We start from the raw sequence: 15,450 nt of genomic DNA, 5'->3' as shown, positions 1-15,450 counted from the left end.
AATCAAACTTTACTATGTAAGGCATTATACAGACTTTTTCACACCAGACAGAATTGAAAAATTCAAATAAAATGGGTAAAGCATATAGAAATGAGCAAAACAACATAGCAAAGAATTGTCACAGATAGGAGAAATACCAATCCAGTTTTGTCTTTCTATACCTTTAAATGAAGCAAGGAAATAAAATGAGGAAAGTAAATTAGTCACAGATCACCACCTCCCTGGACAGCCAATGAACTAGATTCAGAAGTGACAGAGAAGTGGTAGGGCTTAAGGAAAGATGAGTGTGACAAAATAATAGCTTTCTTCACATGTTAACAGGAATGCGTTACTCCAGCTTGAAAGCAGAAGCACATGAGCAGAACCCATCTGATGGTAAAAACTGAAAATACTCCTTAAAAATAGCAAGGCCCAAATCAGTTAGATAAAGCTGTGATATAATTAGAGTCTACCTTTTACATAAGGGCTAGTCAAGAAGGACTGAGGGTCTTGATTTTCCAGTCATTGGGAAGGCTGGATTTTAGTCACTGAACATGAAAAAACTCAAGGGCACTACTTTGTCTACAGCTTCTAAAACCTGTGGTAAGATAGTACATTTGTTTGTAGTGATAAGGACAACCTGCAGAGAGAGACCTGAAGTACACTTATGAGCTGGATTCTGACTTTGCCAAATGTAGCACAACCTGACTCACAAAAAGGGAGTTTGGAAATTTAGGTATCACAATAGAGATATCTCATCAGTTGTTAGGAGTATCTGTAACCTACCAAGACAAAGATAATAAACAAAGCACTCACAACATATTTAAATTTAAGTATTTGTAACCAAATATGTTAGGCTGGGCATAAGTACAATGCCACATGAGAAAAGATTAGGTTAGCAGGAAATAAAAAATAGCATGGGAAATGGAAAATAAACTGAAGAAAAAAGCAGTATTGGCTTGCACTGACAGGGGAGCTACTGGCCTACAAGGAGGTTTACAGGCAAAAATATATTTATGGAAATACAATATTTTTTTATGGGAGCAATCTCTATTAAGTATTTCCACAAATATTTTGGGGAAAGATTTTTATTTTTTCTTATCTTCAATGTTTTCTGTGGTAGAATCTGGGACTGTATAATCATCAGTAGCAAACCAAATTGAATTAACAAGAAAAAAAGGGTAACACCAATAACAGAAGTAATGACTGTAATAAAATTCGGCATTACTAATTACACATATTTGTTAAGTAACAACATCATAACTAGTAAGGCCTACAGTTAGATTTCAAAAAGCCATAAATTTGAAGCAACTTGGAAATAAGTCCATCACACAGTAAGTATGACAAATGGAAGAAAGCAGCTATGAAAAAAACCCACATAATCAAGCAAATTATTTCCCATACAGAAAAGCACACAAATAGCCTTAGCCCGCTTTAACAGATCAGTAAGATCAGTTTGAAACAGGTCTGCCCACTGTATCTATTCAGATATCTATTCAAAATGGAATGACAATATAAAAACTTTAACAGCTTAAGGTTGCTCTTTAAAAATGAGCTAGGAAAAAAATAACAAGGATGGAAAGAAAAAAAATTTAGACATTAGCCTGCAGAGCAGAGGCAAGGTGGGAGTTTTAGATGAGGCTGCAATGTTTACACGGATTTCAGAAAAGTAACAGCTTTTTTGCTCCACTGACTACATGAGAACAAAGCTTGATTAAGTGTCCTAAATACATCTAAAGCCACAAAGGTATTTCAGAGTCTCCACACTGCTGCCCGACTGCACTTCAGAAAATGATGAATTACAGGTGGATCACATCCTACCTGCCAACCCTGTTTGTTTCAAACTTACACTAAATACACTGAGGCCATTGGATGAAAAATCTACATCTCTACTGACTACATGGCATCTTAATCTTCAGTGGGATCCCATCCTTGAGTTCACAAGAGAAAGGATATTTAGAGAAGATGTTCACGAAACAGTTACTTTAGATTAAATGGCAATGCTTACACAGCAACTCGCATCACCCCAAGCTCGAACTCGGGATGATCCCGGCAGCCGAAGGTTGCGCGTGTGACTCCAGCTCATGAGGGGGGACAAAAGCACTTCAAGCTGAGTCCAGGTAAGGGTATCAAAAGCACAAGTTCATGGCTGAATTTTATTATTAGAGATCCTCTCCCAATTCACTGCTCCTAGAATACCTTTACACTTTATAACGAAACCTGACAGAACTGAAGGGATTCCCAGCGTTCTGCTTCCCCTCACTGTGGCACAGGCGTGCCCTGGCTGAGGGGGGTCACCACCCCCGGCCTCCCCAGCGCGGACGCGCTCCGCGACGCCCAGCCAAGGCTTCCTTCAGGCCCGCGTCCGTGCAGCCCCGGGGCCGGCTCGGACCTGACACCCCGAACCTCGGCACCCCGGCTCCCGCACCCACGCACGCGGCTCCGCACCGCTCTCTAACCGGAACACGGAAGGAGCAGGTCCCCAAGCGCGTGAAACCGGTTGCTCCGCTCGCCAGGCCGGGCCAAGCCGAACCGAACCAAACCAGCCCCTCCGCCCCACTCCGCTGCTCACCGCAGGTCCCACACCATCCCTGTCTGCACACCGCCTCCCGCGCCGGCTCCCGCGCATGCGCACAGGGACAGCGGCGGCACCTCCCCGCTCGGTGCGCAGGTGCAGAGCGCGCGCGCATGCGGCGTTGCCGCTTGAGGCTGTGTCCGGGTCTGTGCCCGGGAGAGGCGGGAAGGGCGGCCCGGTGCTGAGGGGAGGTGTCGGCCCGTCCCGTGGCCTGCGGGTGAGAAGTGCTAGGGATGGTGTGGTGTCTTACAGGTCCGGGAGAGCGCTGTGTAGCATGTGGATGTTTTTGGAACCTTGTGTAGAAAGCTACTTGGCAGTAGTTTCCCCAGGGAGAGGAGTTTAGTGCAATTAACTCGTTTGGGTTCGAAGGGACGTTAGAGATCATCTGCCATGATCGTCAACCCCCAGCATGGCCGGGACACATTCCACTGCACCAGGTTACTCAGATTCCGCCCCCCCATCGAGCCTGGCCTTGAATGCTTCCAGGGAGGGAGCAACCACAACTTCCCTGAGCGTCCCGAACCAGTGTCTCACTACCCTCACAGTAAAGAATTTCTTCTCAAGTCTAACCTTAATCTCCCCTCTTCCATTTTAAAGCCCATTACCTATCTGCTCTGTTGGAGCAGATTCCTCCACATACAAACAGGCCATGTTTCAGAAAAAAAAACACAACGTAATAACTGCAAGGAGTGTCAGAAAGTCCACATTGGTATAGTCTGTGTGGGAGCTGAAATAAAATACCTTGAAGAAGTTCTTAATGATGTCCAGATTTTGCATCTTCTATGGTTTTCTTCTGAAAAAATCTAAACTTTGGCTTTGAGTTGATCAAGAAGACAATTTTTTTTCATTTCAGTGCTAGCTGACAATGTGGCTACCTCATGATTCTTTAGGAGCATTGAAGGTTGAAGCTGCAGTCCCTCCTGTGGTCACTTCAGCACCACATGTTCCCTCAAAGAGGAAAGTCTCACTCTCCCTGCTCCACCTCCACTTCCACTGATTTTCTAGTCCTAGGACTGAAGTGGTTAGGCAGAGAGCTAGCTCAGGGAACTAGTCCTGTTGAAATTAAACCAATAAATAAATATATAGTATTTGCAGCCTCACTTCCGAAAGTCTGCTTACAAATGGGGTGGGTCCACCACTACAGTCACACTTAGCCTCTGGTCAGAAATTCAAACAAAATACCTAGTAATAAAGCTTTTTAGTAATCCAATGAGACACTGAGGTAAATAATGAAATACATATCTGTACAGCTTTAATAGTTCAAAATTATTAAGAATACCTGTATTGATTGAAATGATGGAACTATAATGCTACATTTTTGCAGGAATTACCTGAAGTAATACAGAATTACAGAATACACTCTTGTATCTACAGATGAAATAATGCTACAGAAGACTGCTGAACAGTTCTGTTGATTTCCTCAGGCCCACCACTGTTCATACATTCCTACAAGAAGTCTCCGCTTCCAAGTAGAACTGCTTAAATTTAGTTAGTGTGATTTTTTATTTCCATTAAAAAAGTCAAAACTCCTAAGTAACTGTTGCTAGGGACAGAGATAGTTGCTGATTATGTGTTTCAGTTTACATCTTTCATTGACCACATTTGTCAATTATGTTGTTACTGAATATGCATTTCTGCACAGCTTTAAGTGTTTTCTTAATTTACACCAAGCTTTCACATGTCTGTCTCTTCATTTTGAGTGGCTTATAACATGAAACACAGTCAAAATGAGAACACAAATAGTAAACTGAATTTTGAAACTTGTATGTAACAGCTAGAGAGAATACTATTGTGTTCATGGTCAGATATATTAATACTTTTTTGTTTGTCAAACTGATTTTCCATACAAGTAGTGATTAATTTTCACGTAAGTGTTATTATCCATAGCTCCATTTCAGCAAAGATTGTTACTGATAGAATTTACACTGATTTTTTCCAAATCACTGGGATTCCTCATTCCATTAATTTGCAGCCACGTGCTTAAGTGAATTGCAGGATTAGGTTCTTTAATTTATGCATGTAATTCTATATATACATGTTTTATTAGAACATATACATATTCTTTGTAGAACTACACTGAACTGTACAGAATTATGTATATAGAATTTGTGCATTGTATCATTATTTATCTCAGTCTTTCCAAGATACCTATTACCAGAGATGCCATTGTGCTGGGTGCTATTGAGACTGCATCTGGATTTTTACTCAGCAGTCTCCTCCTATTCATAAAAGTCAATGGAAGCTGACAGAGGTGCAGAGAAGAGCTCTGAAAAGAAGCTGGAAGATAAGAAATTACTGCTCTGGAAAGATGTTCTCTTGAAAGCATCACTGGGGTAGCTTAAACAGCTACTGCAACAACATGTTTCCTGCCCTGTTGGATGATACGGGAGTCGCAGACAAGCCAGGGAAAAGGATAGTGTGACCCTGCTCTGACAGGGGGATTGCAGGGGGTTTGTTAGATGATCTTTCCAGGTCCCTTCCTGTTGGGAAACTGTCTGGAAGAAAACAGACATGTGAGCAATCCTGACTGTTTAGCTTTAGCTAGAGTAAGCTAAGGGTCTTGAGGCCCAGTTGCAAGATTACTGAAAGATGAGCTATGGGAAAAAGATAAGGGAACTGGCAGCAGAAAAGAAGAATAACAGGATAATGAGGTAGCCAGCAGAAGTTCTGTGAGAACAGGATTTGTGGCCAAGATATAGCCACCTGCAAGATATCGTTATATAAACAAGGGCTCTATATAAAGCGAGTGTGAATTGTTAATAAATGACTTCACTTTAACCATATTGGTGACTACGTGTCTTCCTTAAGCCTCTGCGGATTTTCCCACACCTTCCAATCCCTAACTTTCTATGATTCTGTGATTCTCTGTATCATCATCTGCCTCTACGCAGATCATCCATTTAACCTGAATTTCCAAGCAGAAATTCTTTAAAATGTAACTGGGTAGTTTTTCTTGGAAGTGAATGAAGAGATCTCAAGTGGTTCATCGTGTGCATTGTGGTAGAGGAACTCATCTTAAATAATGAAAGAGAAAAGGTACCTGCAGTACCTTCTGAAATGGTTTCAGCTCTGTCTGCTAATGGCTATCCAACCCATACTATGTAAGGGTAGGATCCAAGCTGTGTTGAAGTATAAACACCACAGGGGTGAAGAGCTTGCTTAAACCAAAGGACAATGTTGTAACAGAGCAAATAAGTATTTTAAGCACAATACAGCAATAGAAGAACACATGCTTCAGTAAAATACACTAGTAAAAGCAAACTCCTTAATGCTTATCCAAACGGAAAGATGTCATTCCAATTGATACTGCTTTGCAAGTGTTTTATTTTAAAAATGTATGGTATACATATAATGTATACTAACAAAACATTTGAGAGAAAAAAATATGTTGGACCAGAAAACTTCAGTCTGTCTGAAATACACCCACTTTGCTCCTGGCCAGTCTGGAGAAAGTAAGTAGCTGTAGCCACCAGCTGTACAAAGGCTTTCAAGTGCCTAACAGAGCAATCTGGATGCTTTTTAAATGCCCCCCAGAAGCCTGACAGTTCTTAATTAATGTCAATTGAAAAACAGAGGTAGATAAATTATCATTGTGGAAACTCACACTGCACTTGTAAGAAGTTATTAGTTGCCTTCAAGATAGCAGTCCCTCACCTTCCTGATACCAAAACAATGAAGATCAAGAGTAGTTAGGCTTTGTAATATGAAATCTGGACTAAAGGATTCAGTTACACCATGAGAAATAGTCCCTGGTGACAATTCTGTGGGCTGTGGATTGCAAGAGTGCAATATATTCCCTTCACATCTTTTGCTGTCTCATTCAGCCCCTGTGCCAGGGCCAGGGATTAACACCAGTGGTGAGCAGAGGTTCTCTTTCACTGGCACTTAGCAGTAGAATCAGAAACTGAGGATCTGATCCATAATTTCTCATTAAGTTTGCTAAAGATAGAGAAAGATGAATGTTTAACAATCTAATCGTTAGTGATTATAATCACCGACAGTGGATTTTCAAGCAATTAGTAGTGATTAAGCTCTCATTTGTAACTCATTAATATGAAAACCAGTAATTCTTCAGATGATATACTCCCATAGTATCTAATGTAGAGGATTTTGCAGACAGAATTATAAAATGAACCATCTAAAGTTTCATATCTCCAAGTGAGATGTGATAAATATATCATCATAGCCAAATACTGCTAAAGTTTCAGCAGGTTGCTCAGACAAATCTGAAGCAAAATATTGTAACAGTTTGCTTAGAACCTACACCTCAAGTGGAGCAACATCTTAAAGGTGAAGAAATATTTTTCCTCAATTTTCCAGTAAGCAAAATCAATTCACAGTGGAGATAGTTCAATTTTTAGTTATATTTCCAGTAACTCTGGGCTCGGTTTATTTTCCAATTTATTTTTCTTGGAAAATGAAGTCCTGGTGCTAACCTCATCAATTAATTTAGTTTATTAAGGAGAGTGTGTATTTCTTTAAGAAGGTATGCAGCAGCTTGCATTAGTGTACATACTCCTCACAGAGCACTCTTTACCAAGAGTGTGTAACTTTTGCATACAAGATTGCTGAGTTTTCCAATGTTACATTATATTCTTTATTAATCAAGATAACCAATGGAGATAGATGTTACTACATGTATGTAACCAAAGCCTGTAACCAGACACTATTTTAGAGACCCCCTAACACCTTAATTAATTCCATCATTAATTTTACTTCAATCACATTTCCTCAGTTGTAGGCTTTTACAGGAGACTTGTAGATCCCAGTGTAAATTAAAGCAAATCTGAAGTTGTTTTCACTTAAATTAAAATGCCATAGTGCCAAAAAGTACCTCATGCTGCATTTATCTTTGCCCATATCCTGAGATACCCTAAACACAGCTTTACCTCAGTAGCAGAGACTTCTGTGCAGGTACATGGTGCCCTAGAAAATTTAAGGTATTGGGTTTTTTCTCCCATGACATTATCTGTGATGCAGGATTCACATTCCCGGAGAATGAACCTTTTGGGAGAGTTTTCCTTTCCTTGCATTGTGTATGTAACTCTTTTTGAACTGGTTTTCTTTCATCTGGGCTTGGTATTATTTTAAAAGTGTTTGAGTCAGTTGCTGTTTCATAGACACAGCAATATCAAGCTCAACTTCATTCCTGTGGGGTTTTTTTGCTAGCTTCCAGTAAATTATGAGACAGTTCCAAATGCATTTCTATCAAGGCAGAATTGAAAATTAATTTAATCTTTAAATAGAAGATCAACTAAATATCAAGACTGTGGGAGCAGCAACTGATTCATCATATTTGTGGAATTAATTATTAAGTTTAATATCACAATTTTAATCTATAAAAGTAAAAATGCAGAATGCAGCTAAATTTCACCCTATGCAGATAAACGGCTTACTGAGATTAACAAGAAATCCTATCTGCTTTTCAGTTTGAACTTTTTTTTCAGGTGATTTACCATGGCTCTGCAGCTCTCTCAATCTTATGCCAACCTCTCTCAACAAAAATTACTTGGCATTTAAATAAGTGCAGAGGAGAAAAAAATCTGTGATAATGATATCTAATAATCCTAATTAGTTATTGATTGGTGTTAATGACAGTAAGCGAAAAATTGATTTGCTGTTTCTACTGAACTGAAATAATTTACTTGTAAAATGAAAGTGATTAACCAGTAAGACTAAGAGTGATAATGGGATAATCTCCCATTTCTAATTCACTATACTAATAAAAAGGTGTGTACTTGGTGAGTGATAAGCAAAGGAATGTAAAAGAGTTTTAGGTAGTAGATACTTTATTGCATCTATCACAAGTATGTTGTGGTTTCTTTCAACTACAATATCTAATGCATGATCTGGGGAGAAAAGCTGTACAAACCTGTGCTGCCTTTCAGGATTTCTGCACTTAGAAATGTTTTTTCTTTTCTGTACTTACTAGTATGATATTGTAGTCAGGTATAGCCTGTGGTGGTGACATGCAAACTGTATTTTTGCTTGTTGCATTTTCATTAGTTAAAACTGAGCATTTGAAAACTGTTCTGAAACCACATACAGTATTTCATTGATATGAAACTGTAAGCATTGTATTCTGCCTTCAAGCTTCTGTTTGGTATTCCCCATGGTAGGTCCAGCAGCCTTGATTTATAGCTTCATTCAAGAAGTTCACAATCCAGAGGCTATTTTTGATAACTTTCTTCCGCCATACCCTGGTATCTGTACAATATCATTGCATTTGAAGGTATGCTCACATACTTAATAAATTTGAGTTGTATACAATGTTCAAACCTGTATGTGTGAGGCTGTAGTCTGAAAGACTAGAGACAAACTGGAGACGGATCAGGTTAATGACCAGAATAAGCCATAATCACAGTACAGTAGAAGTCAATTATTGCCAGGTTTGGGGTGTTTTTCTTTTCCTTGGTATGAATTGTAACAAAAGGCAGTGTTAAGGAAGGAACTGAAAGAGACAGCTCTGCTGGTATTTACCAAGATGTATAAAAACCTTTTGAAGTGTAGGTGGTGTTGATTGGAAGGACAATGTTGGTTCACACTCTGAGCTGATCAGAGATGCAGGCAGCTTTTCCTGTTAAAGAGTGAGGAAATGTGTGTGTATAAAAATACATAAATTATGTATGCAGAAGTCATGTGCTAAATAGAGACATCATTTCAATGTAAAGAGATTCAAGATGGTGCTTGGACTGCAAGTGCTCAGCAGGATGGAAATGTTATCCATGGAAAGTCAAGAAAGAGAGGAAGAGAGCAGGTTAGGAACTATGGTTTAGACCCTTTTAGCTCAGCATGACTTTTAGTCTTCAGAGACTGCTGTGAGAGAAAGAGGATATGATTTTTACTTTTGTACAAGAGAGAACTGATTTGAATAGAGAGAGAGAAATGGTATTGCTGAGCTAGAATAGAGGTAGGAGCCAAATTTGTTATTTGGTAGAGAAGACTGAAAAGAAAAAATGTCTGCTGATACTCAATCAAGGAAAATTCTCTAAACTATGAGGAAAAACATTTTCCTTTGAGGCCATTTCAACTGTTTATTTCAATTTTCCAGAGTACAATTGCTGTTTTCTCTTAGAAACTAGTGACACTGTCAAACCCTTCCTTTCTGTCAATAGGGAATTCTGCTGCAATTTCAGTGTTATTTGTTTATGTGTTTCAAGACAACACATGTGTTGAATTATGTTTCATTCTGAAAAGTTCAAAGGCAAAACAGTAAAACAGCCGTGACAATTATTTATGAATCAAGTCACAATATTGAATGTGTCTTGATCAAAATACAGGCACAGGTCAAAACGGAATGCTGACATCTACTCCAGCCCAGTATAGTTCAGAATCTGATATGTCACAGTTAAGTTGTTACTGTTACTGAGACTGCCATGACAAATAAACCCCAGATGCATCATCTATTTTTGTATCCAGGCACAGAAGAAATGCCCACTGCTGTAGACATGACTTATGTCCTGGTGGGCTGTCACATGTTCACAAAATACTCCAGAAGACTTATCCATTTCCCACACTCACTTGGTACATTTTTCTGTTACTTTGAGTGGAAGTCAGTAATGGCAGATATCTTTACTGCTTTACCCATCCCCATCCTCCTGATGTATAGCAATGGCAGACACTCTGCAGTCTGCTGAGCCTGCCTCATGTATTCTAGTATGTAAATTATTGACTAACTTAAGAATAAGCACAACAACCCAGAGACAAACAGCATATATGACAGCAATGGGCCATGAAGAAGGAGACCAGGGGGATTCTGAGGTGTAGCAGATGGGAATGTTTTAAAAGTGAGAGGTCACCAAGTGTTAATGTTGAGCAGAGGGCAAAGAAAAGGGCTGTGATAGAGAGAGAGTTCAGCAGGTGAGAGCATCAAATGAGAAATAAAAGTGTGCTGGAGTTGCTTTGAAAAGTAAGAAAAACATCCTTGACACCTAGTAAAGCAGTTTGGAACACTCATTAACAAAAATATGTCCCAGAGACAGGGATGCCAGCTCTAGAGAAAAGGAGTGGCAAGATATCCAGGAAAATCTATTACTATCTGATGAAATATGCTGTTTCTTCAGTTCAGGGCGAAATGAAACATGTATGAATGGACTAAATCTTGACAACATTTCTACAAGTATGAACAAGAAGGTGTGATATCCCATGTGTTTCTGTAATTGAAGGTATAACTCATTTTGGTGACAGCTCAGATAATGGCAGTGAAATACTCTTGACCTAGAAAATATTAAATCTGGAATAATCAAGCAAGAGGTGTCAGTGTGACCCACACAGATTCAGCAAGAGACATCTCAGTCACTTTCACAGAAGAAAGCTAATATTAACATTATTATCTTCCTGAAAGGAGGATAAGGGCTATCTGTCTCATCTTTATGCCCTGCAGTGACTTGATGTCCCCTGCCCATGGGCTGGACAGCAAATCACCCCAGGTTCTTATCTATGCCCAGTGCCTGAGTCTCTAGACTTGGTGAACACTTCTGTGGCTGAGGATCAACAAGGATTAAACCCCTCACTGCTGAAGTTAGCTGCTAAAGAATTTGTACATCATCTAACAGAAGAAAACTCACTCTCTGGGCTTCCTAAACAGATTTCCATGCTGTCACACCTTCAGACCATTAAATACATTATAAGCATTTTGCCAAAGCAAAATTTTTTCAAATTTAGATCACAAGAAATATCAGTTCAGTTTATGAATAAGTCCAGCTCATCCATCTAAAGAGTAAATTAAAAAGCTCTAAGCTAATAAAATGTTACTTAATATTTTCGGTTGATTCTTTTATAGTTTAAGAGCTGTCTTCAAACATTTAGTGAACTACATTATCAGTTTGATATGACTATCATATATTAGCATGGTAGCATTTTAAAGAATATATTTACAAATGTAATGATAACCAAACCATACATGATTGTTTTTTCAAGCCTCCACTGAAGCTTGATCACATGGTCAGATATATTATTTTGGTAGTACTAGAACTTACAAGCTTCCTTCTTCTGCATCTCATTACATTTATTTATACAGCACCTTTGATTTCCAGCACTGGAGTCTCACAACAGCAACAAAGCAAAATATGGAAGAAACCTTGAATTTTTCACTTTATGTGTTGTGTAAACTGTCAACAAATTAACGTCCATTATATATATATTTTAATAGGAAAATTATCTTAATTAATGTAGTTTTAAAGTTTCTATCATGCACTTTATGTTCAGTTTTGCTCACCTCTCTCTGTTTCTGGCCCTTCAAAATCTTTTTGTCCTTCATGGCTAGTGCTGTGGAGTTACAATTATGATAATAATCCTACCAGAGAATGAAGTCTGTCTACATAGGAGTGATCTATATCCTGATCTTGTTACACAAGGTTTGTAATTTTTATGAAAATACGGTTCAGAAGAATGAGATGACAATTTGCTAGTTTAGTATGTCAGTGATATATTACACAGACTGAGGGAAGAGAAGAATTCAGTTGTGCTAAATTACTGATTACTACAAATAATCCACACTGATAAAAAAAAAAAGAAAAAAAAAAAGAAGGAAAAACCCCCCAAAAAACAAAAACAAAAAAACCCCCCAAAACCACAAAAAAACCACCAAAACCAAAAAACAAAACAAAACAACAAAAAAAAAAACATGAAACAAAACACAAAACAAAACAAAAAAACCCAAAAAACAAAAACAAAAAATAGGTTAAAATGGATTTGTGGCACTTTCCTGTGTCATCCCTGAAGAACTGAATACTCAGAAATGTTTTGTGTAGGGCACCCCAAAATGTAAGAATCCTAAATAATCTCATATTGCTGGATCATATATGCAAAATGGTGGGGTTTTTTGTGGTCTGACTTTAACCCAAAATTTAAAAATAGTTGAAAGGTATGGCTTACACATTTTGCTATCAGCAGAGCCACTTTTCTGCTTCTTATGTTTTAAAGAGATCTGCCTTATGAATTACTTTAATTGCAAAACTGCGTTCTGAGGCATTCTACCAAGTGATGGCTGAGAAAACCTTCTGGGAAGTGACAAGAGGCAGATGCCTCTCATAATACACAAATCAGTCCATTTCTTACTGGCCTTTTTCTTTGAAAACGGATTTTAAAACAGAGAAAGATTTATCTCACGGCAGTGAAAAGTCTGCATTAAGTACAAAGAGCACGCAGAGTGTAAATAAACAAATTTCATAAGCCTACAGGTAAGATGCTTGCAGACACATCCTGCTACCTGGCTTCAGCCCCTGCAATGGAACAGATGTACTAGAAGTAGCTGGTGAGTCCCGAAACTGCCTTATTTTGCTCTCCCTGTCTGAGAACATGGTGGGAAAGGGAAGCTCTTCCTTGTCCTGCAGGATCATGTGGAGCTGGAATGGTGCTGCAAGAGTGAGAATGAAGCTGCTTAAACTCTTGGCTCCATGGGCTGCTGCCTTGGGTAGCCTGAGCCTTCTCCTGTCCTTCACATCATCTCATGAACAGCACAGCCTTAAAAGAACACACCTGACTCCTCAACAGTAGGAGATAAATCAACAAGTAAGAAAACTTGGTACAGATTGCAGGGATGATCCCAAACTCTGCATGCAAAGTTTCTAATGGAGAATGAACACATGCTGCTAGAAAGCCTCCTTGGAACATCTGTCAGGATTATAAATAGCTGCATATTCCCAGAAGGTAGAAGATTAACAGGAAAAAGAGCCTCTGCTTTGTGCCTGCTGCTGCTAGCCAAAATATACATTAGTGTAGATCAGGAGGTAGCAATGAAATTGTTTGCCAGGGTCTGGTCCAGGTGGAGTCCATTTCTTGGTAGTAGTTCTATTCTGAAACTCCACAAGCACTGAGGAAGCCATGGGAGAGCAAGCAGAAATAGTGAATCTGTAGGTCTAGATTAAAGTTAAGTCCCTTGCTACAGACTCTTGTTGCAGTCATTTGCAGGGCTTGGAGGTTCCTACAAACTGCCAAAAATATGTCAATGGAGAATGAAAAGAGGGTTATGGAAAACAGGTGTAGTGTCTTAATGTCCCTGTGCAGCAAAGTTTCACTGCAGGGCCCACAGGCACACATTACACACAGTCACCAGGAAACACCAGCCACAGAATAGGAAAACAAAATTTCACCATGTATGTAACCTGTTTTCCCATCCTTCTCTGGTGAACTGTGTCAGTTTGATGAAGGCAGTTAAAATAAGTAAAACTTTGAGAAAATCACACACGGGAGAACAGTGAAGCACAAAGAATAAGGTCAGAACTTGCAAAAGTCCTATGGATGATGAGAAACGGAGAACACACATAACATGTCCCTTGGGCATTAGAGAAATCACATCAATGTGTCCCTTGAGATTAACAGCTGCTTCTTGAGAGACAGGTCACCATGACTGATGGAAGGGAGTGTTCCCTCAATTTATCTTGGTGTGGTGTGGAGTAGCAAGGAAGATGCTAATGTCTTAGCCTGAAGCACTAGGTGAAACAGTTAATAGAAAACCCTGACTAACTGCACTTACTGTGAACCTGCCTCATTAACAGACTAACCCACCCTCCCTTAGGCTGGCAGGACCCCCACTCACAACAGCCCTCTGAGCATGCTTAGTGAAAAGTAGATGCACTACCACTAGTTAACCAATCATGCAGGTGATTGATGCCAGTATACTTGGAGATAAGGTCATTTTGCATTTTTTAGTGTATGAAAGAAGCCTGTGTTATAGGGAAGGTTTAACTAGCTTTGTGGATTTCCTACCTCTTACCCACCTCTGCCCAGACATAAATTAAAGCAAATATCTCAACACTGTGTGTGGATTGCATTACTGCACACCGGGTAAACAGACCCTGTTTTGGGATAACAAATTTGGCCTTTGTGCTTTGCTTTGTTACTTCAGAGACTTAAAAGCCATTTGGAAACCAACATGGACTATTTTCTTAAGAACAATTTGGAAGTTCCAGGCAAGAGTGGGATCAAGACTAATTGCTGGCACAAGTAACTTCTATCTACAGCTCCAGCTCAGAAAAAGAGAAGGAACTTTGCTCAGCTTTTGTTAGCATAGTGTCCTAAACAAAGACAGATTTTATCACATAACTGGGCTCTCATTCAAGAAAGCACTTTGGCTTTCTAGTGCATCTCTAAAACAAAATTCAGATGTATTGCTTTGGTATTAAATTCATTTGGGAGTTCCCACTGTTACCCTGAAGCTATGTTTCACCTCCAAAGCATCATATTGAAGCAGAAGATATTTGCAAATTGGTTTTTAAAACTGCAATATTTCACTTGAGTTGCATTTATGCAGGGAATGGAAAGAACCTCTCCAGTGTTTTTATTGTATCATTTACATTGCAATCAGGTTTTTGACAGCCCACTTAGCAGCTCTTGGACTTGCTCTTGGGTAATCCCCATTAGTAAACCCAGACTGTACAGGAGGGAAACCACACCTCACACCATTTAGCAATGACCAAAAGCCTGCTTACATCCAGCTCTGAAACATTTTGCTTCACCAGCTCATCCAAAGGGATCTCCCACTAACTGGATGGAAGAAAGCAAGGTTCAGTAGCTCCAAGCTCTGGGAGTTTCTCAGGCCTTTAAGTGGCCCCATTCTGCTGATCAAAGCTCTAGGCTGAGAGCAGAGGGTAACAGTCTGACACTGCTTTGGGTGCTGCTCAGCCTATTCAGGGAGCACAAAAGCTCTTGTTCCTTTCTTCCAGCCCTAGGGCTTCATCCTAGACAATCTGGCTACAGGGTAGTAAATGAGCAAGCATATGCTCCATTTTAAGAAAATGGGTATTACACTGAAAAGAACTAGATTTATTCACATACTTAACATAAAGCTTATGCTCATATGCCACCAGGATGCCTACATGTTTGCAGAAATGAGCAGCCTGCACTGGGAACAGCACACAGGAACAAACCTTTACTGGGAAAAGCTTATGTGCTTC

General features: G+C 39.5%; 1 protein-coding gene across 5 annotated transcripts in view; it reads right to left on the bottom strand.

Moving 5' to 3' along the window:
• ORC5 (origin recognition complex subunit 5) overlaps positions 1 to 2,642 on the bottom strand; it is a 65,785-nt gene extending 63,143 nt beyond the window's left edge. Inside the window, exon 1 of one of the 5 annotated variants that reach the window (XM_071733964.1) lies at positions 2,552 to 2,642. The gene's annotated coding sequence lies outside the window, so the exon portion shown is untranslated. Of the gene's footprint in view, positions 1 to 452; positions 1,960 to 2,407 lie in introns of those variants that run through there. The other 4 variants (XM_071733968.1, XM_071733966.1, XM_071733965.1 and 1 more) reach the window with 4 other exon arrangements.
• Between the last annotated feature and the right edge of the window lie 12,808 nt (positions 2,643 to 15,450).

This window comes from Heliangelus exortis, chromosome 1, assembly GCF_036169615.1.
Source record: "Heliangelus exortis chromosome 1, bHelExo1.hap1, whole genome shotgun sequence".
Taxonomy (NCBI): domain Eukaryota; kingdom Metazoa; phylum Chordata; class Aves; order Apodiformes; family Trochilidae; genus Heliangelus; species Heliangelus exortis.
The sequence above is the reverse complement of the archived record's forward strand: the minus strand, read 5'-3'. Positions and strand labels throughout refer to the sequence as shown.